The following is a 24,789-nucleotide window of genomic DNA, read 5'->3' on the forward strand; positions in this document are numbered from 1 at the left end:
ATTAAAATAATCCCTTTTTGCCAGATGCGGTACAATAAGGGTCCGGATTGCACCAAAAACACATGCCCATACTGCCGCGGGCCAGTTTTTAGCGAGCCTTTGTAAAAGGGCCCCTTAGAAAACAGCGCTCAAAGTGGATTTTCTTTTTTTTGGTAGCCAAATTTTGGTGCCATCTACTGACTCTAACCCCTTGTGTCCAAGTTGGGACATTTACAATTTGAAGTCTGTTTAAAAAAAAGACAACTTTTTGAATGCAGAGTCTTTTGTAAAATATGTATAAGAATGCAAGAAAAATCTATCAGGCAGCCCAACTACCAATATTCAGCAGCACTTAACCGGGCAGTGCCATGTAATATCAGCTCTGCCCAACCAAAAAACGTGGGCAGGTCAAGGATGGTATGGGGGGGGGAGGGGACGGTGATGAGGAGAAGCCAGCAGTAATGTAGGTACTGGTAATATTCAGTGCTGACACTTGCGTAGTTAAGCGGGCAAATTTAGGACAGCTTGAAAGCAGTCCTAAATTAATGAGTTTCACTATGCAGGCCCTGGCTGAATATCAGCTGGGACCCATATAACAAAAAATTATTTCACATATCCTCTGAATCTCCCTCTTTCGGTCCTGATTCTCCCCCTCTGGTCCCAGGACTGTGATCCCCTCTCCCCTGTCACACTATCCTGATCCCACTCCCCCTCCCCTGACTATGCAACCCACAAGCACACACACACACACACACACACACACACACACGCAGAATAGGTCACCCCAGGCCTACATACAATCCCTTGTAGTCTAGCAGGGGCAGTGGGTGAAGGAGCGAAGATCATTTGACAATACAGTAAGATAAAGACATCTAAATTCACTCCCTACACTGTCATTTTATTGTAATCTATGTCCTTGGAAAACAGAATACAAATAAAAAATAATGTGAATTAAATGGAATTAAAATTATCTACCTGCTACAGCCTGGCCCTCTTTTCTAACAGGCACAAGTAAGGGAAACTAGCAGTGGAAACATGGGAGGAGTAGCCTAATGGTTTAGTGCAGTGGGCTGAGAACCTGGGGAACTGGGTTTTAGTTCCACTGCAGCTCTTTGTAACTCTAGGCAAGTCACCTAACCCTCCATTGCCCCAGGTACAAAACTTAGATTGAGAGCACACCACTGAAACATGGTATATCAAATCCACGACCCATGGCTCTTGTTGCTCCCTTGTGGTCTTACACAATGTTACCTGCCCCGTTTGTAGTTATTTGAAAATGGCTAAGTGGCCACTCTCACTTTCACAGCCCGGAGTCTGAATATCGGGCTTTTAGTGCTCAGGAACCTTTGGTGACCTTTATAGAATTGCCTCCTATTGTCTACTTCTGATTACAAGGCCCAACATTATCAATTATATGTCTGACATTCACATCTCTGAAACTGATTATTATTATGTGACCCCTTTTATTCAAACTTTTAGTGAGCCCCCGTTAATTTACTGGGTGATCTTTCTATAATGGAATCTTATTTTTCTCAAGAATTTAACAGATTTTTGCCACAAGCTTGCCTACTAGAATTATGAAAGTTCACCAGCCTCATTACCCACAGATAACTATCATCCTGCTTCAATTATTTCATTTAAGAGACAATATGGTCATATTAAAGAAATGAATCAGGAAAGGACTATGATTGAGAGATATAACACAAATTATAGACTTAAAGTGGAATGCTAACACTTCAAGTTGAAGCTGATCACTAAAAATATTATGAAGTGAGTTTTAAGAACCTTATAAAAAAAGATCCAGTAGGGGGTAGATATATTATTTGGAAGCGTTTCTGCTAATTTTACTGTAAGAAATTCAAATTGGCTGATCATAGGACACAGTGACTAGTGTTTGGTATCTGAACTTTTTAATTAGCATTCTTGCCAATGCTATTGCCCACTATCAAGTTAGGATGGGATTTATTGTCACCAGGGGAGCAGTGGTAATGGCACTCTGATTATATGTGTCACCATCTGACATAGAATAGAACTTTTATTAAGTTCAGATTCTGAATCTGCTGAGTCTAGGGCCCACACTACAGCAAGTGTTCTAAACAACCACACAAATTAATGCCCTTTCGTTACAGGACGAAGTCAAAGGCACTTGGTGATTTATTTTAGCATCACAACTACTATTACAGTCCTAAGTGCCCCAGGTGTGGTAGGAGGTCTCAGTGAACTTTCTTCCTTAGCTAGTATTTGGATTGTATTTGTTACATGAAAATGTCTGCTTGCTTAGTAACGCTGGAGCTGTTGGAAGATAAGGATGCCTTGTCTCACCCCGTCTTCCCAGTGGAATCTTCAAACAGTGACAGCGAGACCTTATTTGACCCTCCGTAATCTCTCCTTGCAAAACTTATCACTGCCCTTTGCATTGACCCCAAACACTTGAATTCTGGCAGTATTCCATCATTAGTTCTCCAATTCATCGATTGCTTTCTTAATAAAACAGTAGTTTCTCATATTTCAACAATGCCAGCCTCTGCCTATCTTCATATCATAAGCTCTTTATGCTTTTTTTTCTTTATAAAGCGCTTTGTTTTTGGCTATATAGACGCTCCAGTCCCGTCCCACTAGACCAGTGTTTCCCAAGTCAGTCCTGGAGTATCCTCTTGCCAGTCAGGTTTTCAGGATATTTACAATGAATTGGCATGGAAGAGATTTGCATATAATGGAGGCAATGTATGCAAATCAATTTCATACATATTTATTATGGACATCCTGAAAAATCTAACTGGCAAGGGGATACTCCAGAATGACTTGGGAAACACTGCACTAGACTACCAAGGTGGCCTCCAGGTAGTCAGGGGTGGTGGTGGGAAGAGGGGGCTCAGGGTTGAGGGGGGAGGGTTTGGTTGGGGACCGGTGGGCTGGGAAGAGGGTCAGAATCGAGAGAGGGGCCATTTGGAACAGAGATTGGCAAGAAGGGAGGATTGGATTCGAGGACTGAGCAAGTTTGTAACACAGATTGGCTGAGAGGGGGGAATCAGAATTAGGTGTGGGGCCATGTTTGGAACATTGATAGGACTGGAAGAGGGTTGTGAATTGGGGGAAAAAGTTTGGAAGGAAAAATGGGTCTCCATTGCACCCTGAAGTTTGTTCTAGTACTTTAGGTCATAACATTGTTTGCAGTGGTTTCTGCCCTTTTTCTTATTTTTAGGTGGTTATTTTAGAAGTTTTATCCTTAATTTGCGCATGTAAATACTGGCATTTACACATGCATATCACATAAATGTAGAAATATTGATTGTATAAAGTAAGATTTACATGTGCAAATTGCAAATATATGCATAGGGTGGGGGACGTGGGTTGGGTGTGGTTAGGCTGGGACTATTTTAAATGTTGAATTAATGTCTATGTTCATTGATTTGAACATCGGGATTTACAGCTACTCCCATGCATGACTAGCTTTTTCGAAAGTGCTCATTTTGCCCCCTGTTGCCCCCCCCACCCTATAATGGCTTTTGATGAATGATTGGAGGCTTTATTCTTAATTGAATGCATATAAATATACAAGTTTCTAAAATGGCACATATACCAACACATAAATGTAAATGCTGATACTTTGATGTGTACGTTGCTATGTTAGCCCTGCTGATATTTTAGACATTAACACTTGTACAATAGATGGTCTCCCTATATGTAGCTGGCATATACCTGACAATTGCAGCATGTATTTTAGAAAAGGCTCTATGTTAGCAGATCCTTTTTTTAAATGCTAGTTGAACTTGACATGTCTTGACATGTCTCAATTTCTTTTCAGTAACACAAACAAAGAGAAAAATAACTGTGGCTCTAAAAAATCAAATTAGACAAAAATGTTGGAGTCCAGATTGATGCAAGATATATATTACTAATCTTACTAGCACGAGGAAAAGACCTCAATACACCAGAATGCCGACTTGAGTTCTAGCGTCTTTTACTGGGGTTGTGGTGATCATCATTGGTCTTAAAACCTCGTAGTATATTTTTTCAATTTTCTGAATCCATTTTTATTTATCAAATTTTAGTCCTTATTTTAAAACATATATTTCTTTTGGTATATTTGTTTCAGTTTCTTACTGCAAATAACTTATATTCATTGTTTATTCCAAAAATACTTATGTTAGTCTTATTTCTAAAAGAAAACAAGTCGAGCACTTAGCTAACACCCAACGGTGGCCAGTTCCGTTTCACTTCTATGGCTTCCTCAGGGGCTGTGCTTCGACATTTACTGATTCCCAAGGATGATGTTATTCATTTCAATGTACACATTACATCCTATATGTCGTGTTGAGCTAAGTGCTCCAATGCCTTTTTAAATTCCATTACCATTTTTTTCTCCACCACCTCCCTCGGGAGAGCATTCCAGGCATTATTTACCCTCTCTGTGAAAAATAATCTTCTGACATTACTCCTAAGTGTACCCACCCTGCAACCTCAATTCATTTCCTCTAGTTTTACTGTTTTCCTTCTCTGAAAAATATTTATTTCTATATTACATGGTAACATAGTAATTGACGACAGATAAAGACCTGTACGGTCCATCCAGTCTGCCCAACAAGATAAACTCTATTTACATGATTTCTGATACTTTATATGTATACCTGAGTTTGATTTGTCCTTGCCTTTCTCAGGGCATATCTTTCAAGTATTTAAATGTCTGTATTATATCTTCCTGTCCATTGGAGTATAAGAACTAGATTATCATTTATAGGCCAATCTGAAAAAATCTTGCTTTCAGTTTGCATATACATGCTGACAATCCCCAGCATAGTGCAGATCAATTATATATTTATTTATTTATTTATTTATTTGCATGTGTATCTGTGCATCCTTTCTATGCTCAGTCAAAACTCTGCTCATGCGCCCACCCACTAACAAAGTACTTATGTACTAGGTGGTATTTTATGAGTAATTCCACTTATGCACCTTCCTGACACTTGAAACTAGGCTGCTCCTTAGAATTACACCCAAGCCCTCCGATTCTATCAAGAGATCTGTGCCAAAATTCAAGCGTATTCTGTAATAACGCACGTAAGGCAAAAAGAGGCATGGTTATGGGCGTGGAAATGGGCATTCTGTGGGTGTTCTGAAATTTACATGCAAAGTTCTAGAATATAGCCCATTGCGCCTAAATCTATGTGCCAGGATTTATACCATGTTTACGCTGGTGTAAATGGACACACATAGTTTTAGGTGCTGGGATATCAACTAAATGTATTCTACATACCACTCCTAAATCTAGGCACTGCTTATAGAATATGCTTAGGCGGAAATGTTTTCTGTGTGGAATTTTTAGGTGCCATATATAGAATCCCCCCAATAGATGTAACAGAAGTAGAAGCCTATAAATAAATGTCCACAGGGTGCCTGGTAGCTTCCTTTTCTATAAAGGGATGCAGGCATCTACTTTCCTTTATAGAATACTTGTGTAGCAGCAATAGTATGTGCTTCTAAGTTAGGCACAAGAGCTTATTCTAGCCTTAGAGCTGTCATGTGTGTGCACATAAGTTCTAGTAACACATGTGTAATGTATATTATTCTAGTGAAGGAGAAAAGAAATACCACCAAGAACACAGGGATGTGAATGAAGTCTAAGGTTTATGGAAAGACAAATACTTTTAGTAGGGAAACAGCACCCAGCATGACCACATTTTACCTCAGAAGGCAGCTTCAGGCTGCTAGCAGAAAATGATGACAATACAAGTTGATTTTAAATGGTGAACATGATCAAATGCAAACCTCCCTTAAAAATTCATCTTGTTTTCCATGAGTGTTTACCATCTGCTGCTGCTGCTGCACATTGGTGCTACATTCTAAGCACTAAATAGCACATGAAAGGGAGCAGAGGCGGACTGGTCATTCAGACAACTGGGCAGTGCCCGAGGGCCCAGAGGCTCTAGGGGGTCAAGAGGCTCTGCCCAGTTGCCCACTGCCACACACTACAGCCCCCTGGCACTCTGGTGGTCTTGTGGCCAGTATTATCCCCGGTGGTACCACTGTGTTTTAAAAATGACTGCCAAGACTCCCACGGTAGTCTCGGCAGCCATTTTGTAAACATGGCACCAGTCCAGGCAGAATAGCGGCAGCGGGTGGGCAGGAAAGAGAATATGTCTTTCCTGCCCCTGAGGAAGCCACAGCCACTAGATAACCAGGGCCCTTCAAGGTAGAGGGGGGGACAGCAGTAATACAGTGGGGGGGGGGGAGCACAGCAGGTGTGGGGACAATGGTGGCGGCAGCAGTATGGCATGTGTGTGGGGGGGCCCAGAGTACTGTCAGTGCCCAGGGGCCCACAGTACTCTCAGTCCACCCCTGGAAGGGAGCTATTTTGCATCTGCTGTTGGATCAGTTTTGCAAAATACATTAGGTCTGTAGCACATAACACACTGCTCTTTGTGCATACTAAATGGACTTACTGTGTGTGCAAAATTTTAGTGCATGTTTTCTTCAATGGCTAAATGGCTTATCTTCTTGGTTAGCTTATGTATAATTAAAGTGAATAATAGTGTTGTTCAAGGAAGCTGCAGTGGCTATAATAGCAAATTATGATTAAATGTATCCCTTAAAATCTTAGATTATGGTGTTTTTAGACAGTAAGTTTTGTAATCCATGTACTTACATAGGAATACTATTTCATATTCATAAACATTAGTAAATGTACATCCATAACTTGTCATTAACATCAGCAAGGCAAAGTAGGTGCTTGAATTATGAATTCTTTTTACTCTGCAAAATAGTCTACATTTCCCAATGCTGTTTAGATCAGCCTATGAAAAACATCTCAGTACTTACTTTATACTAGCACTTAATTATAAATGATACTGCATATTATGATATTTGGAATGTATTTTACATCTTAAGATGTTTACAGCTACTAGACAGTATAATATGCCTTGCGTTACAATTCATTTCATCATGCTTAAAATTAGGAAGAACCTTCTATCTCATTTGCACCATAATTATCTGTTAGTTCTGCTGCAAATTACAGGTGTGCAGGCAAATAAAAGTTAGTTGTGTTTAGTTTCTATTGTCATTTGCAGGTTTTTTTTCATTGTGTTTCATTTTGTTTTTATAAATTTTATTTCAGGGCAATTTTGTTAATTAAGAGGTAGATGCTGCTGCTGCTGTACAAGCAACAAAAAAAAAAATCTCCATTCATGCAAATCCCCTCCCCTCCCCTCACCCTATGATCAGCACCTGAACCCCACAATAATAACTCATCCTCCCTAAGAGCAACACCCCCAATCTACCTCAATTCACCTTGGCACCAGCATTAAGTAATGTATAACTTTCTACCCCTCCCCCCACACACTAACGAGGCAATCATTCCACATGGTACTTACCTGAGGTATTGTTGGTGGTATATTGTAAGGCAGGAGCAACCTTCACTCCCAGCCATGTTGCTGCCTAGGTTCAAAAAATGGGAGCTCTGAGCCCTAGAAGTAGTATGGTGGTACTTCCATTAGGGGTCACATGGCTCAATAAAGGGCCCTTTTTACAAAGGCATGCTAACATTTTTAGCATGCATTAAAAATTAGTGCTCGCTAACCGTATAGATGCCTATAGGAATATTATGAACATCTATATGGTTATCACACACTAATATTTAGCAAACTCTAAAAACGCTAGTGCCCCTTCCGCCTAGAAATGCCAACCCTGCTGCTCGGTCCTATCTTCACCTCCATTTCCCGAATTGTAAGGGAGTCAAGTATAAGAAAATCTTCGCCTCGTCTTTCCGTTACTGGAGTCCCAAATACTGGAACACGTTACCTCGTCACCTTAAAACTCAAGTGGACCATGCCCTTTTTAAGAAGTTGTTAAAGACATTCCTCTTTGCTAAGACTTATCCCTCAATTTACCATGTTGATTAAAACATCCCTTGTCCCGTACCCTACCTAGTTCACTTTGTTAGTTTCTTCCCCCCTGTTTACTTCTTTATGCTTGCCTAAGCTGTTAAGTTTGTACTCTTATTTAATTCTCTGTAAGCCACATTGCGCCTGCATGTGTGGGAAAATGTGGGATATAAGTAACAAATAAATAAATAAATAAATAAATAAATAAACAGGGCTTAGAATATCCAATACCAGAGTCATTGAAGTCAGCTTCAAGATCACAGAAACTGGATTCAGGAACAGGATCTTTTAAGGTTAGGTTTGGAACCACAGAGGGTCTGGCACTGAACTCTGGCACAGAAGCAGGAACAACCATGGAAAAATGGGGAATCCTGAGCTGGGTTCTCTGTACAGAATCAAGAACAGCCAGGGCTGGAGTCTCTGAAGCTGGAGTCTGGAATATGAAAGCTCCTGAAATCAAGACCAGAATAGTAGGAAACAGAGAAACAGAGAAAAATGTAGGCAGATAATGACCATATGGCCTATCAACTCTGCCCATCCATGCCATCTACTCTCTCTATCACTCCCTTAGAGATCTTATGTACTTGTCCCAAGCTCTCTTGAATTCAGATACTATTTTTGTCTCCACCACTTCCACCCTGAGTCCACTCAATGAGGTCACCACCTTTTCTGCGAAGAAGTATTTCCTTAGGTTACTTCTGAATCTATCCCCTTTCACTTTCATCCTATCCCCCCTCATAAGTACATAAGTAATGCCACACTGGGAAAAGACCAAGGGTCCATCGAGCCCAGCATCTTGTCCACGACAGCGGCCAATCCAGGCCAAGGGCACCTGGCAAGCTTCCCAAACGTACAAACATTCTATACATGTTATTCCTGGAATTGTGGATTTTTCCCAAGTCCATTTAGTAGTGGTTTATGGACTTGTCCTTTAGGAAACCGTCTAACCCCTTTTTAAACTCTGCCAAGCTAACTGCCTTCACCACGTTCTCAGGCAACGAATTCCAGAGTTTAATTACACGTTGGGTGAAGAAAAATTTTCTCCGATTTGTTTTAAATTTACTACACTGTAGTTTCATCGCATGCCCCCTAGTCCTAGTATTTTTGGAAAGCGTGAACAGACTCATCACATCCACCTGTTCCACTCCACTCATTATTTTATATACCTCTATCATGTCTCCCCTCAGCCGTCTCTTCTCCAAGCTGAAAAGCCCTAGCCTCCTTAGTCTTTCTTCATAGGGAAGTTGTCCCATCCCCGCTATCATTTTTGTCGCCCTTCGCTGCACCTTTTCCAATTCCACTATATCTTTCTTGAGATGCGGCAACCAGAATTGAACACAATACTCAAGGTGCAGTTGCACCATGGAGCGATATAACGGCATTATAACATCCTCACACCTGTTTTCCATACCTTTCCTAATAATACCCAACATTCTATTCGCTTTCCGAGCTGCAGCAGTACATTGAGCACAAGGTTTCAGTGTATTATCAACGACGACACCCAGATCCCTTTCTTGGTCCGTAACTCCTAACGTGGAACCTTACATAAGTACATAAGTACATAAGTAATGCCATACTGGGAAAAGACCAAGGGTCCATCGAGCCCAGCATCTTGTCCACGACAGCGGCCAATCCAGGCCAAGGGCACCTAGTATTTTTGGAAAGCATGAACAGACGCTTCACATCCACCTGTTCCACTCCACTCATTATTTTATATACCTCTATCATGTCTCCCCTCAGCCGTCTCTTCTCTAAGCTGAATAGCCCTAGCCTCCTTAGTCTTTCTTCATAGGGAAGTCGTCCCATCCCCGCTATCATTTTAGTCGCCCTTCGCTGCACCTTTTCCAATTCTACTATATCTTTCTTGAGATGCGGCGACCAGAATTGAACACAATACTCAAGGTGCGGTCGCACCATGGAGCGATACAACGGCATTATAACATCCTCACACCTGTTTCCCATACCTTTCCTAATAATACCCAACATTCTATTTGCTTTCCTAGCCGCAGCAGCACACTGAGCAGAAGATTTCAGTGTGTTATCGACGACGACACCCAGATCCCTTTCTTGGTCCGTAACTCCTAACGTGGAACCTTGCATGACGTAGCTATAATTCGGGTTCTTTTTTCCCACATGCATCACCTTGCACTTGCTCACATTAAATGTCATCTGCCATTTAGCCGCCCAGTCTCCCAGTCTCGTAAGGTCCTCTTGTAATTTTTCACAATCCTGTCGCGAGTTAACGACTTTGAATAACTTTGTGTCATCAGCAAATTTAATTACCTCGCTAGTTACGCCCATCTATAAATCATTTATAAATATATTAAAAAGCAGCGGTCCTAGCACAGACCCCTGAGGAACCCCACTAACTACCCTTCTCCATTGTGAATACTGCCCATTTAACCCCACTCTCTGTTTCCTATCCTTCAACCTCATTCCATAGCTTCCTTTCAACTGGAAGAGACTCACCTCATGTGCTTTATGCTGCTTAGATATTTAAATGTCTCTATCACATCTCCCCTCTCCTGCATTTTCTTCCAAAGTATATTGAGATCTGTCAAAACTGTCAACCCCCCCCCCCCCCCCCCCCAAAACCTCCCTCCTGGAATCGGGTAATTTGGCGTGTCTGCATTAGAGAGTTTCTTTATGAGATGTTTCCTGTAGTGCCTGTATACCCATAGGAGGTTTTTGTTGTTGTTGTTGTTTTTTTAATATAAAGAAGGCGAAAGTGGCTTTTATTTACCTCTTTCTCAAAGGAAAAGCTTTATACTGTGTTACTCTCTTGTTGGAAGAGAAACTATGACTTCCATGACCCTCAAGTTTGGGGTCCCTCACCTATTCCAAAGATCCCTACACCTGTACCTTGAAGCCATGTTTCAAAGCTTCTTACTTCCAAGACAACAATTCCTAGTATTCTAGTCTAGGTTATAGCTGCCTTTACTTCAATGTTTATTGTTTCCAAGTCTCTGTCCCTGGTATTCCAGTTCTGGGGATACAGCTACCTTTCCCTTCATTGACCCTTAACATTTTTGTAAACAATATTTCTGAAGGGCTATCTGGTAAGGTTTGCCTTTTTGCAGATGATACCAAAATCTGCAATTGGGTAGACATCCCTGATGGTGGATAGCCTGAGGAAGGATTTAGCAAAGCTAGAGGAATGGTCTAGAATTTAGCAGCTTTGATTTAATGCTAAAAAATGCAGAGTCATGCATTGGGCTGTAAAAACCCGAGGGAACGATACAGTTTAGGGGGTGAAGAACTTTTGTGCACGAAAGAGGAGAGAAACTTGGGTGTGATCGTATGTGATGACCTTAAGGTGGCCAAACATGTAGAAAAAGCTATGTCAAAAGCTAGAAGGATGCTTGGGTGCATAGGGAGAGGAAGGGCCACTAGGAAGAAGGAGGTGATGATGCCCCAGTATAAGACTCTGTTGAGATCTCATTTAGAATACTCAGGTGCATAAGGAAAGGGATGACCAGCAGGAAAAAAGAGATGATAGTGCCCTTGTACAAGTCTCTGGTCAGGTCCCATTTAGAATATTGTGTACAATTCTGGAGACCGTACTTACAGAAAGATAAAAACAGGATGGTATTGGTCCAGAGGGTGGCTACAAAACTGGTCAGCGGTCTCGGTCATAAAACATATAGGGACAGGCTCATGAACCTCAACAAGTATATGCTGGAAGAGAGGCAGGAGAGAGGGGATATGATAGAGATGTTTAAATACCTCTCTGGCATTAATGTACAGGAAATGAGCCTTTTTCAAATGAAGGAAACCTCTGGAATGAGAGTGCATAAGATGAAATTAAGAGAAAATAGGCTTAGGACAAATCTGAGGAAATACTCTTTCATGGAAAGGGTGGTGGATGCGTGCAATGGCCTCCCGGTGGAGGCCGTAAAGATGAAGACTATGTCAAAGTTTAAGAAGGCATGGGACAGACACGTGGGATCTATTAGGAAAAAGAGGCATTAGTAACATAGTAACATAGTAGATGACAGCAGAAAAAGACCTGCACGGTCCATCCAGTCTGCCCAACAAGACAAACTCATACGTGTATACCTTACCTTGATTTGTACCTGCCTTATTCAGGGCACAGACTGTACAAGTCTGCCCAGCAGTACTTCCCGCCTCCCAACCACCAGTCCCGCCTCCCATCACCGGCTCTGGCACAGACCGTAAAAGTCAGCCCTCCACTATCCTTGCCTCCCAACCACCAACCCCTCTTCCCCCCACCTGCTCTGCCACCCAATTTCAGCTAAGCTTCTGAGGATCCATTAGTGGTTACTGAGGATGAATAGACTGGATTGGCCATATGGCCCTTATCTGCCATAATGTTTCTCTGTTTCTATGTGTACAATTCTGAAGACTCCACCTTCAAAAATATATAAACAGGATGGAGTTAGTCCAGAGGGTGGCTATTAAAATGGTCAGTGTTTTTTTTTATCATAAAGCATATGGGGACAGTCGTGGTTTTGATTTTTTGTTTACTTATTTATTTTGTAAAAATTGATATACCACCTTTCACACAAAAATATATATCAAGGCAAATTACAATATACAACCATATTCATTCTATGACCCTCCCCCCCATAAAGACAATAAACTAACCAAGACAACACAAAACACATACTGAAGGGAATGTTAATAGCACAACAATCAGTAACCAATAAACCATGCAAGATGCAATAAGCGGAGACACAGAAGGAAAACAAATACTCTAGAGTAATTTTGTATTTATAGCCCTTGATTCTACCCTTTGAATTCAGTGCTCCAGGTCCCATAATGCATCATGATACAGTTATCAGAAAGCATGGACTAACTTAAAATTTCTCCCTTGGATCTGGATAGCTTTCTGATAACTGTATCATGATGCATTATGGGACCTGGAGCACTGAATTCAAAGGGTAGAATCAAGGGCTATAAATACAAAATTACTCTAGAGTATTTGTTTTCCTTCTGTGTCTCCGCTTATTGCATCTTGCATGGTTTATTGGTTGCTGATTGTTCTGCTATTAACATTCCCTTCAGGCTTATTTTCGAAAGAGAAGGGTGCCCATCCTTCTCTCAGGGTCGCCCAAATCGGCATAATCAAAAGCCGATTTTGGGCGTCCCCAACTGCTTCCCATTACGGAGATGACCAAAGTTCCTGGGGGGTGTTGGAGGCATAGCAAAGGCAGGACTGGGGCGTGCCTAACAGATGGGCGTCTTTGAGCGATAATGGAAAAAAGAAGGGGGTCCCTGATGAGCACTGGGGCGACTTTACTTGGTCCATATTTTCTTACGACCAAGCCTCAAAAAGGTGCCCAAACTGACCAGATGACCACCGGAGGGAATCGGGGATGACCTCCCATGACTCCCCCAGTGGTCACTAACCCCCTCCCACCCTGAAAAAAACAACTTTAAAAACTTTTTGCCAGCCTGAAATGTCATACTCAGGTCCATCGCAGCAGTATGCAGGTCCCTGAGAGGGGAGGTATGTGTGTGTCAGCAGAGGCATAGCGAATGCATGGACGTCCTTCTTTCAAACATTTTGGATGTCCTGAACTGCCCCCTCCCCCCCACAGGGACAGCCAAATTTCAAGGGAGTGGAGTGGAATGGAGGAGTGGCCTAGTGGTTAGAGCACTTGTCTTGCAATCCAGTGGTGGCCAGTTCAGATCCCACTGCTGCTACTTGTGATCCAAAATCCAAATAAATAAAGGCAATGTCAGAGGCATAGCAAAGGCATGGACATCCTTCTCACAGAAGCATCCACATTTTGGACATCTTCACTGCCATTGCAGGGACAGAGGCATAGCAAAGGACGTCCTTCATCTATACTCTAAAAAAAAAAAGATGTCCCTGATGAGCACTTGGATGTTTTCATCTGCACTTGTGTTTTTCTAAGGTTGTAGACGGCAATTTATTCAAGGTTGTAGACGGCTATTATACACGCAGCTTGTCTGCATGTATGAAGCCGTCTTTGGCATGCGCAGAGCTGCCACGCATAATGCTTGGCTGCTCTGCACTGGCTTCCCCTCCTTAGGAAGGAAATCATGTGCAAATGAGCTAACAGCGAGCACCTCATTTGCATGCGATTTCCTTCATGCATGCATACCCGTTCCTTTCCAAATCGCTAAGGGATCGGTAAGGGAAGGGCTTTTTCTGTTCAGTTAGTGCATCTGGCTGAAGGTAAGGGAATTATGTTTCTGGGAGCAATTTGTGAAGTCCACTGCAGTGCCTCTTTGGGTGCCCGGTTGGTGTCCTGGCATGTCAGGGGGACCAGCGCACTACAAATGCTGGCTCCTCCCACGACCAAATGGCTTGGATTTGGTCATTTCTGAGATGGGTGTCCTCACTTTCCATTATCGCTGAAAATCAGAAACGACCAAGTCCTGGGGACGACCATCTCTTCTGGGGACAACCATCTCTAAGGTCGACCTAAATTTGCTGATTTGGGCGTCCCCGACCATATTATCTAAACGAAAAATGGACGCCCATCTTGTTTCGATAATACGGGTTTCCCCGCCCCTTGCTTGAGCTGTCCTGCGAGGATGTCCCCAGGAAAACTTGGGCGTCCCTTTCGATTATGCTCCTCATTGTGACATCAAACATAAACTATGTTCATCATTTTGTGAGCTGGTTTGCATGCATGTAGATGTTTGTCACCTTATTATTAATTAACATGTATTATGCTGAGAAATGTGTATTACGAGCAAATTACTCGTAATTTTGTAATTTAACATGTGTTATTTGGCAAAAAAATAAAAATAAAACAAAAAAACAAGTGTTATTCCCTTAATGCATGTAAGTAACTGGCCCTTAATCACCTGACTTGTCACCTTCTTTTCTAGATCATTTATATATGTAACTCAATGGGTTAAATGCTGCTTTTTACCTTTGGGGCTGCCAAGCTGTTTAGGTTCAGCACTGGACTGCCAGTTAGAGAGAACGTGGCATGAGGAAAGAGCTGTACAGCAGAGAGGGTGATGTTGCTCACATGCTTTATAGTTGCTTAGATAAAGGGGAAACATTCTAATGCTGGTGATATATTTTAGGTAACTGGAAAAACAAGAAGAAGTGAGTACATGTGATGTACTAAATAGTCTTAGTGCTGATGCTGAGTGACATAAAGTTTGAGTTTGGTTGAGACTTCATGTTCAGTTTAATTCCTTTGAGTAATTTTTGGAAGAAAGTTAAATAGGAGGGATTGTTCTGTCCTTTGACAGCCTTGCCTTAGTATAGGTTCCTGAAACGTGTTTAATGCGTTACTGCAGATTTGTCTGTAAGTTAGAGGAGCAATGCATTATGTGTAATATAGTTCACAGCTAGTGCAGACACACTTGTCTGTTTGTTTAAAAACTGTTATCATTGATGTAATGTTGCCTGAACCTCTTCTCCTTCTCAGCCTAGCTTGTCTGCCTTGCCACCTGATGGCGCTCTGTCTCATTGGTCTTTTTGCTCTTGTTCTTTGGGCTTGGGAGCCCCCCTGCTTTTACCGTTGTTCTAGCTTTGAAGCTTTCTCCATCTTATTTTCTGTCAGTACTTGGCCTGATAAACTCTCTGAAGAGAACTTGTTTTTTTTACCTTGTAAAATATATCCTGTCAATAAGATATAGCACGTTCCAAGCATCCATTTCTGAGCTGTCTCTGCCTGCTCATCTGTTTTCCACCTCAGCAGTAGAATTGTTTATCCTCAGACTTCTACCTCCAAGCATTGTTTCAGCCCAGAATAACGAAGTCACTGTGCTATGAAGCACCCCTTCTGACTGTGAGTACATTGATGTATTAAAGAAAATATCAGAAAAGAAAGAGGCTTCAGAGTGTGCCAAGGTTTATGCTTCAGGATATTAAGATTTTGTTAGTTAAGAGAACTGAATAGGGATAGAGTTCACTTATGGTAAACTATGAATGAAATCTGAAAGAATGTTTGCGTTCAATGACATGGTAAAGCAGGTGAACTGTGAGCACAGTAATAGAGCTAAACACTAGTGAGGTCAGTGTGCCTGGATTTGAGTGTGTGCTGTGTTATTCAATACTTAAAGCTGGGAGAGAATGAAAGGATGCTGTGGGCTTGGATTATTAGTTTAGGGATCCACAATTATCTGTTAAAAGAAATTGACAGAAACACAAATAGAAATATGCTGGAGTAGGACACACTAAAAGGGCACATACACTAGTAGAACAGGTTTTTAAAAATTGATTTGTTCAGTGCGTTTTTCTAGCATAAAAGGTGCTGGTACTCAAATGCTAGGCCACCCCTCAGGGGTGGGGTGATCACTGAGGACTCATCCCACAAAAGCCAGGCCACCTGCAGTCTCCTTGAGGATTTGGTGGCACTCTCATCTGTTCAGGGCTGCATGCCCAGCCATCCCTAGAGTTCTGGGTTGCTCCTTCAGCCCAGCCTCCTGCCTCCAGTGCTGCACTGATGGGAGGGCAGTCCTCCTAGGCATGCATGCACACACCAAGAGTGTCTAATTAGAGGTCCTGGTACTGGAGATGGATCCTGGCACCCAGAAATGATGACACTGGATGAGATCCATTTAAAGAGTCACTAAGCCTATCTCCTTTGTCTTTGCAACAAGTCTCTTTGCGTTGCTTGGAGTGGATTCCAGTTTCCAGTTTCAGTTCATCTCAGTTCCAGTTCTAGTATAACTTCAGCCACAGATCCAGTTCATCCCCAGTTCCAGTTCTAGTACGGCTTCAATCTCAGCTAATCTCCTCAACTTAAGAATATAACATAAGTACATAAGTATTGCCATACTGGGAAAGACCAATGGTCCATCGAGCCCAGCATCCAATCTCCAACAGTGGCCAATCCAGGTCACAAATACCCGGCAAGATCCCAAAAATGTACAAAACATTTCATACTGCTTATCCCAGAAATAGTGGATTTTCCCCAAGTCCATTTAATAACGGTCTATGGACTTTTCCTTTAGGAAGCCGTCCAAACTTTTTTTTTAAAACTCCGCTAAGCTAACCGCCTTTAACACATTCTCTGGCAACGAATTCCAGAGTTTAATTACACGTTGAGTGAAGAAATATTTTCTCTGATTCGTTTTAAATTTACTACATTGTAGCTTCATCGCATGCCCCCTAGTCCTAGTATTTTTGGAAAGCATGAACAGACGCTTCACATCTACCTGTTCAACTCCACTCATTATTTTATAGACCTCTATCATATCTCCCCTCAGCCACCTTTTCTCCAAGCTGAAGAGCCCTAGCCACTTTAGCCTTTCCTCATAGGGAAGTCGTTCCATCCCCTTTATCATTTTCGTCGCCCTTCTCTGCACTTTTTCAAATTCCACTATATCTTTTTTGAGATGCGGTGACCAGAATTGAACACAATATTCAAGGTGCGGTCTTATAAGGTCCGCTTGTAATTTTTCACAATCCTCCCGCGGTTTAACGACTTTGAATAACTTTTGTGTATTCAGCAAATTTAATTACCTCACTAGTTACTCCCATCTCTAGGTCATTTATAAATGTGTTAAAAAGCAGCGGTCCCAACACAGAGCCCTGGGGAATCCCACTAACTACCCTTCTCCATTGAGAAAACTGACCATTTAACCCTACTCTCTGTTTTCTATCTTTTAACCAGTTTTTAATCCACAATAGAACACTACCTCCTATACCATGACTCTCCAATTTCCTCTGGAGTCTTTCATGAGGTACTTTGTCAAACGCCTTCTGAAAATCCAGATACACAATATCAACCGGCTCCCCTTTATCCACATGTTTGTTCACCCCATCAAAGAAATGTGGTAGATTGGTGAGGCAAGATTTCCCTTAGCTAAATCCATGTTGACTTTGTCTCATTAATCCATGCTTTTGAATGTGCTCTGTAATTTTGTTCTTAATAATAGTCTCTATCATTTTGCCCGACACCGACATCAGACTCACCGGTCTATAATTTCCCAGATCTCCTCTGGAACCTTTTTTAAAAATCGTCGTTACATTGGCCACCCTCCAATCTTCCGGTACCACGCTCGATTTTAAGGATAAATTACATATTTCTAACAATAGCTCCGCAAGCTCATTTTTCAGTTCTATCAATACTCTGGGATGAATACCATCTGGTCCAGGAGATTTTCTACTCTTCAGTTTGTAGAACTGCCCCATTACATCCTCCAGGTTTACAGAGAATTCATTAAGTTTGTCTAACTCGTCAGCTTCAAATACCATTTCCGGCACCGGTATCCCACCCAAATCTTCCTCGGTGAAGACTGAAGCAAAGAATTGATTTAACCACACTGGGTCAGACCAATTGTCCATCTAGCCTAGTATCCTGTTTCCAACAGTGGCTAATCCAGGTCACAAGTACCTAGCAGAAATCCAAACAGTAGCAACATTCCATGCTACCAGTCCCAGCGCAAGAAGTGGCTACTCCATACCTGTCTAAATAGCAGACTAAAACAAACAGCAGCAGGCCACCCACTGAGGGATTTGAACCCCACAACATCCTAGATTTTCTCAAAATTTGCTTCTGTTCTATGTGTATTCCCAAACCTGCTTGCCTGCAGAGGCCTGAATCTCTTTCCATCCTTTGTACTGTGGTTTCTCTGAGCTTGGCTGCATTGGAGTTTGCCTGAGTGGACTCACCTGCCGCCAGCCAGGGCCTACCTAGCCTTCGGATTAGAAGGCAACCCTGCTTATAATCGAACGAGAAAAACGCCCAAGTTCCGACCTAAATCGGGAGATGGGCATTTTTCTCACAAAAACAAATAAAGCGGTATAATCGAAAGCCGAACTTTGGACGCTTTCAACTGCACTCCGTCGCGGATGCGGACAAAGTTGACGGGGGCGTGTCGGAGGCGTGGTGAAGGCGGAACTGGGGCGTGGTTATCACCCGAACAGAGATGGGCGCCTTTCGCCGATAATGGATACGTTTGTAGCTAGAATTTAGGGCACTTTTCCTGGACCCTGTTTTTTCACGAATAAGGCCCCCAAAAGTGCCCTAAATGACCAGATGACCCCCAGAGGGAGTCGGGGATGACCTCCCCTGACTCCCCCAGTGGTCACTAACCCCCTCCCACCACAAAAAAATGATGTTTCACAACTTTTTACTTTCACCCTCAAATGTCATACCCTCCTCCCAAGCAGCAGTATGCAGGTCCCTGGAGCAGTTGTTAGGGGGTGCAGTGGACGTCAGGCAGGTGGACCCAGGCCCATCCCCCCCCTACCTGTTACAATTGTGCTGCTTAATGCTTAGTCGTCCAACCCCCCCAAACTCACTGTACCCACATGTAGGTGCCCCCCTTCACCTCTTAGGGCTATAGTAATGGTGTAGACTTGTGGGCAGTAGGTTTTGAGGGGGATTTGGGGGGCTCAACACCCAAGGGAAGGGTGCTATGCACCTGGGAGCTCTTTTACCTTTTTTTTTGTTTTTGTAAAAGTGCCCCCTAGGGTGCCCGGTTGGTGTCCTGGCATGTGAGGGGGACCAGTGCACTATGAATCCTGGCCCCTCCCACGAACAAATGCCTTGGATTTATTCGTTTTTGAGCTGGGCAATTTCATTTTCCATTATCGCTGAAAAGCAAAAACGCCCAGCTCACACCTTGGCGAATAACACATGGGCGTCTATTTTTTTTTTTAAAATACGGTTCACTCCGCCCCTTCACGGACCCGTTCTCGGAGATAAACGCCCATGGAGATAGGCGTTTCTGGTCGATTATGCCCCTCAACATCAACTTGGTTGCAGCAAAAGGGCTGACTTTCCTTGGCCCGTGACATTAATTTAAACAGAATGTGCACACTCAGGACTAAATGATATACTAGAGGATAAATAGAGACAGAAGAAAACTTACCTCTTTCCAGTAACAGTAGAGTTGTTTCTGAATTATAAGATAAAAAGGGAAATGGAATTTAAAGTATCCAGGTCTTAATAAAATTAATTTCAATGAATCAGTATAGAAAGAATTTTAATGTCTGTCCATCAAATATAGTTATACTTATCTGAAAGTGTTTATGTGATTGATCTACTGTTTCAATGAAATATGAAAGGCCTGCAGTTTAAAGCAGAGTATAGAAAATCACTATGATAAGACTCAGAACTCTTGAACCAAAAAGTTATTTAATGCAGTAATCAAACAAGGAAAAATTATTTACAGTTCAGATGTTCTGGATAAGAGTTTTTGCCTTACAAACTAGGAGTCTGTTCTCAACCAGCTCTCTCTGCCTACAAGAGAGAAGTTGGGAGCAATTCAACAACATGCTGAGTAGTAAGGCTGTTTATACTTTTATACTGGTGAAATCTTAATAGTACGATCTCACTGAGAAATCCTAGTCAAAAGAATCTTACAAATTTGTGTCTACGTACTGTTTTACGAGGGAAAAAGCCTCAACAGACTCCTTAAACAAGCTCTCTGGCTCTTAATTACCTGGAGTTCTTGCTGTCATCATTGGCAAAAAAAAACCCCCTCTCTGTGCAGACTCATTAACTAATTATTTTATTCTACTAGTGTATTGTAGCTAATTAAACCAGCACCTATCTTGCTACTGCATTCAAACTGCTGTCGCTTAGTCTCTCCACTCCACGGCTGACGTTGGCCAAGGTTTGGGTATTTCTTTCACTTCCTGCCTCACAGTCCGTGGTACTGGCAACTCACTACAACTTATTCTTCTTTCTGGAAATTTGGAAGCAGTGGCTAAAGAAGCCTATCACAGCCAGCTGAATATTAACTGGACACTATCCCCCCAATATTCAAAAGCATTTAACTGGCCAGGATCAGCACCAGTGCCCGCATTCTAGTGTCTAAGAAGTTAGAATGCGAGCACTGGTGCTGATCCTGGCCAGTTAAATGCTTTTGAATATTGGGGGGATAGTGTCCAGTTAATATTTGGCTAGCAGTGATAGTGTCGCGTTCCGCGTGGCGTCTCGCGCCCATACCTGCGCTCCTGCGGTGGGGAGCAGGAGCACGTGGCCTCCACAGCACCGAAGGACGGTCGGAGAGGTCCCGTGGAGGAGCCGGCATGGCCGCGGGCCTGGCAGGTCGGACCGGGATCGGCGGCCGCCGGAGGCAACGCCGGTCTCATAGGAGGGGGCGGTCGGGAGGAGGTTCGCGCCGGCCAACATGGCAGCACCGGAGCCGACGTCTCCCTTGCGTCAGAGCCAGGAGGCTCTGACGCTCCACCTACGGCGCCCCTGATTGGCGAACCCGGGGGATGACTCCGCCTGTAGGTCGGGCAGAGCCTATCCAGGGACGCTGCTAACTTCCGGGGGCCGGATTGGTGGCTTTTCGTTCTGAGGGCGGGGTGGCGCGATATTTAAACTTAGGAACCAAGGAACCTCCTTGCTTCCGGTTCTGTTGCCGATGCAGGACCTGTCCCTTGCTAGCCGCTATCCTAAGACTGTGCTGATATTCTACAGGATTGCTAGCCGCCCTTGCTAGCCGCTATCCTAAGACTGTGCTGATATTCTACAGGATTGCTAGCCGCCCTTGCTAGCCGCTATCCTAAGACTGTGTGTGTGGACTACTAGCCAGGTCAGTCCGTCAACCCCGTGGTTCCAGCAGTCCTGCTGGCCGCCTGCAGCTGGGGGCTCAACCCTTGGTGAACGGCGGCCGCCGCGGCTGAAGATTCGGGGTTGCACGGCTGTCCTCTGAGGTCCTTCTGGGCCTTGCGGGACCTAAGGGCTCACCAACAAAAGACAAGACAGATAGGCTTTTTTTTTGGAATGCACTGTCACCAGCTAGATTAGACCTGGATATTTAATGTCTGAGTACCAGCATTGAATATCTGAGTCTGAATCCATTTTTCTTGGCCGCCGGTACTTATGGAGGTCCTGGCTAATATTCAGCCAGGCACCCACATAAGACAATTTTGCAAGTCCTGTCTGAATATCAGCTGCTACCCACATAAGGGTATCTGGTCAGGCACCCAACCTTCTGATTCCAATTCCCCCTCTTCAAGAGCAAGGTCCCCCCATTCCACCCCCCTTCCCAAGAGCCTACCATCATGGAACCCCCACTCCTTGTAGGCTCCCTTTAGGCCTACCTTTTAAAATTCCTGGTGGCCCAGGGTACAAAGGGCAATCTTAAGGTACTTGATGGTAGTGTAAGGATGTCACTAGATATTGCAGCAGCCATTTTGAATCTGGAACTATGATAGGCACAAGCAGATGAGGATTGTTCCTGCCCTTTGTACCCTAGACCACCAGGAATTTTAAAAGTAGACTATAGGGGGTGGTGGGTAGGGGTCCATGTTGAGAAGAACAATGCTTGCTTGTGACCTGGAACAATGCTTGCTTTTAGGGAGGGGGATCAGAAGGGAGGAAAACCTTGCTTTTGGGGAGGGGAAAGGAAAGGGAATCACAATGGGCTTAATGCTTTTGGGAAGGGATGAAGGAAGAATCCAAATGGAAGAAATAATCTTGGGGAGGAGGAAGAGGGGGAATCACAATGGGGAAATGATTTTGGGGAGGAGGAAGGGGGAGGGAGGGAGGGGGGCCAATATGACTCTTCAGGCCACCACCCAGAATCTATCTGGGCACTGGATAGCTAACAGACAAAGATAGGATTGCTTTTTATGTGGTTCCATCTGCCTGGTTAGCTATTCGGGCACTGGCACTAAATTTTACCAATGTCCTGATAAGTGCCAGCTCTGCCCATACTCTGTTCCTGGAACACTCAGGCAGTGTAGGAAGTGGTCAGTGTCAATATTCAGCAATGCTACTTGGTTAAGTGCCACTGAATATTGGCAGATAGCAGGCACAAGTAATTAAAACCAGGTAGGAACTTCTTTTGCCTGGTTAAATTACTTTGAATATTGACCCCTCTGTTTCCTATCATTTATCCTGATCTCAAGCATCACCCTCTATCCAATTGATTCTTTCCTTTTCTCAGGAGTATCTCAGGAGACTTTGTTAACTGGCTTACCCTTACTAACATCCAGGGCTTTTTTTTGTGCCGGAACGCACCAGTACGGCATACCGGTACATTTTTCCCCCCAGCGAGTCCTGCACCCTTCCTCTCACTCCCCTACTTACTACTACGTGGGACTCGGCAGTGCGAACTGTTCAGGCAGCGATTGAGAGAGGCTGGCAGCATCGGAGCTTCCCTCTGCGAGTCCTGCCTATGTTGTTTCAACTTCTTGTTTCCGCATAGGTGGGACTCGCAGAGGGAAGCTCTGACGCTGCCAGCCTCTCTCAATTACTGCACCATTCGCTCTGCTGTGTCCGACGCTGGCAGCCTTTCTATCGCTTCGCTAGCAGGCAGTGGAGAAGGAGGATGGGCTGGGGGAAGAAGAATCGCTGGACATGGAAGAGGGGAGGGCAGGGATGAGAGAATTGCTGGACATGGAGGGGAGAGAGGAGAATCGCTGGACATGGATGGAAGGGCAGTGCAGGGGAGATAGGAGAATCGCTGGACATGGATGGGAGGGGAGGGCAGGGAAGAGAGAATTGCTGGACATGGATGGGAGGAGAGGGCAGGGGAGAGAGGAGAATCGCTGGACATGGATGGTAGGGGAGGACAGGGGCAGAGAAGAATCTCTGGACGTGGATGGCAGAGGAGGAGAGGGGGCAGAGAAGAATCACTGGACATGGATGGGAGGGGAGGACAGGGGAAGGAGGAGACATACTGGACATGGATGGGAGGGGAGGGGAGGGGAGATCAGGGAAGAGAGATTCACTGGACATGGATGGAAGGAGAGGGCAGGGGAGAGAGGAGAATCATTGGACATGGATGAGAGGGGGGGAGAAGGGGAGAAAGGAGACTCGCTGAACATGGAGGCAGGGGAGGACAGGGGACAGAGGAGAATTGCTGGACATGGGAGGGGAGGGCAGGGGAGAGGAGACATGCTGGACATGGATGGAGGGGAGGGAAGAGAGGAAGGAGATGCACATGGATGGGAGGGTAGGGAAGAGAGGAGAAATGCTGGAAATGGATGGAGAGGAGAGCAGGAGATAGAGGAGAATTGCTGGACATGGATGGAGAGGTTGGTGGGAAGAAAGGAGAAATGCTGGGCTTGGATAGAGGAGAGGGGAGAGAAGAATTGCTGGACATGAATGGATGCAGGGGATGGAAGAGAGGAGAAATGCTGGACATGGATGGAGGGGAGGAGACAGGAGAAGTGCTGGACATGGATGGAGGGGAGGAAAGAAAAAAGAAGAAGATGCACATGGATTGAGATGAGGGAAAGGGAAGAGAGGAGAAAAACTGCACGTGGATGGAGAAAATAGGCAAAAGCTGGATCCACGTTATACCTCCTCCATTCAATTCCATGGAGGAGGACCCAGCTTTTACTTATGGATGTATTGCAAGAAATGAAGAAGAAAGGAGGAAAGTAAAGTAATAAATGGAAAGGAAGCCCTAGAAATGGAGTTAAGGGAACAGATAGAGAGCAACAGAATCAGAGACTGGGACCAGCATGATCAGAAAAACAAAGTCATCAGACAACAAAGATAGAAAAAAATCATTTTACTTTCATTTTAGTGTTTGCAATATGTCCAATTTGAGAATTTACATCTGCTGTCTTATTTTGCACTGGGTATACTGGAGCTGTAACAGCTTACAGAAATTATTTATAATGAAAAAAATCATATTATTTTTTTCTCCTATACTATTATAATATTTTCAATGATGTCTGTTTATATGCGTCATGGCTGGTATAAGGGGTGTGGCTAATGTGGGTGTGGCTATCATAGGGGTGGAGCCATTTGAGGCGATCCCGCCCATAATGAGTACCGGCACCTTTTTTCTACCAGAAAAGCACTGCTAACACCTTAAAAATATATATCAGCAGATTAGTAAGGCCTTACTTCCCTTTGAAACATCCTTGCTAGTTCTGCCCCATTAAACCATGTCTATCTATATGGCTAGAATTTTTTTTTTTTAGAAGAGCTTTTACTATTTTCTCCCTCACTGACATTGGTTTCACTGGTCTGAAATTTCCCTGCTCCTGCCCTTTCCCCCACCCAGAGCCTTTTTCCTGCACTTTCACCTTCCCTCAGGCATC

Source organism: Microcaecilia unicolor, chromosome 7 (assembly GCF_901765095.1).
Source record: "Microcaecilia unicolor chromosome 7, aMicUni1.1, whole genome shotgun sequence".
In the NCBI taxonomy this organism is placed as follows: Eukaryota; Metazoa; Chordata; class Amphibia; order Gymnophiona; family Siphonopidae; genus Microcaecilia; species Microcaecilia unicolor.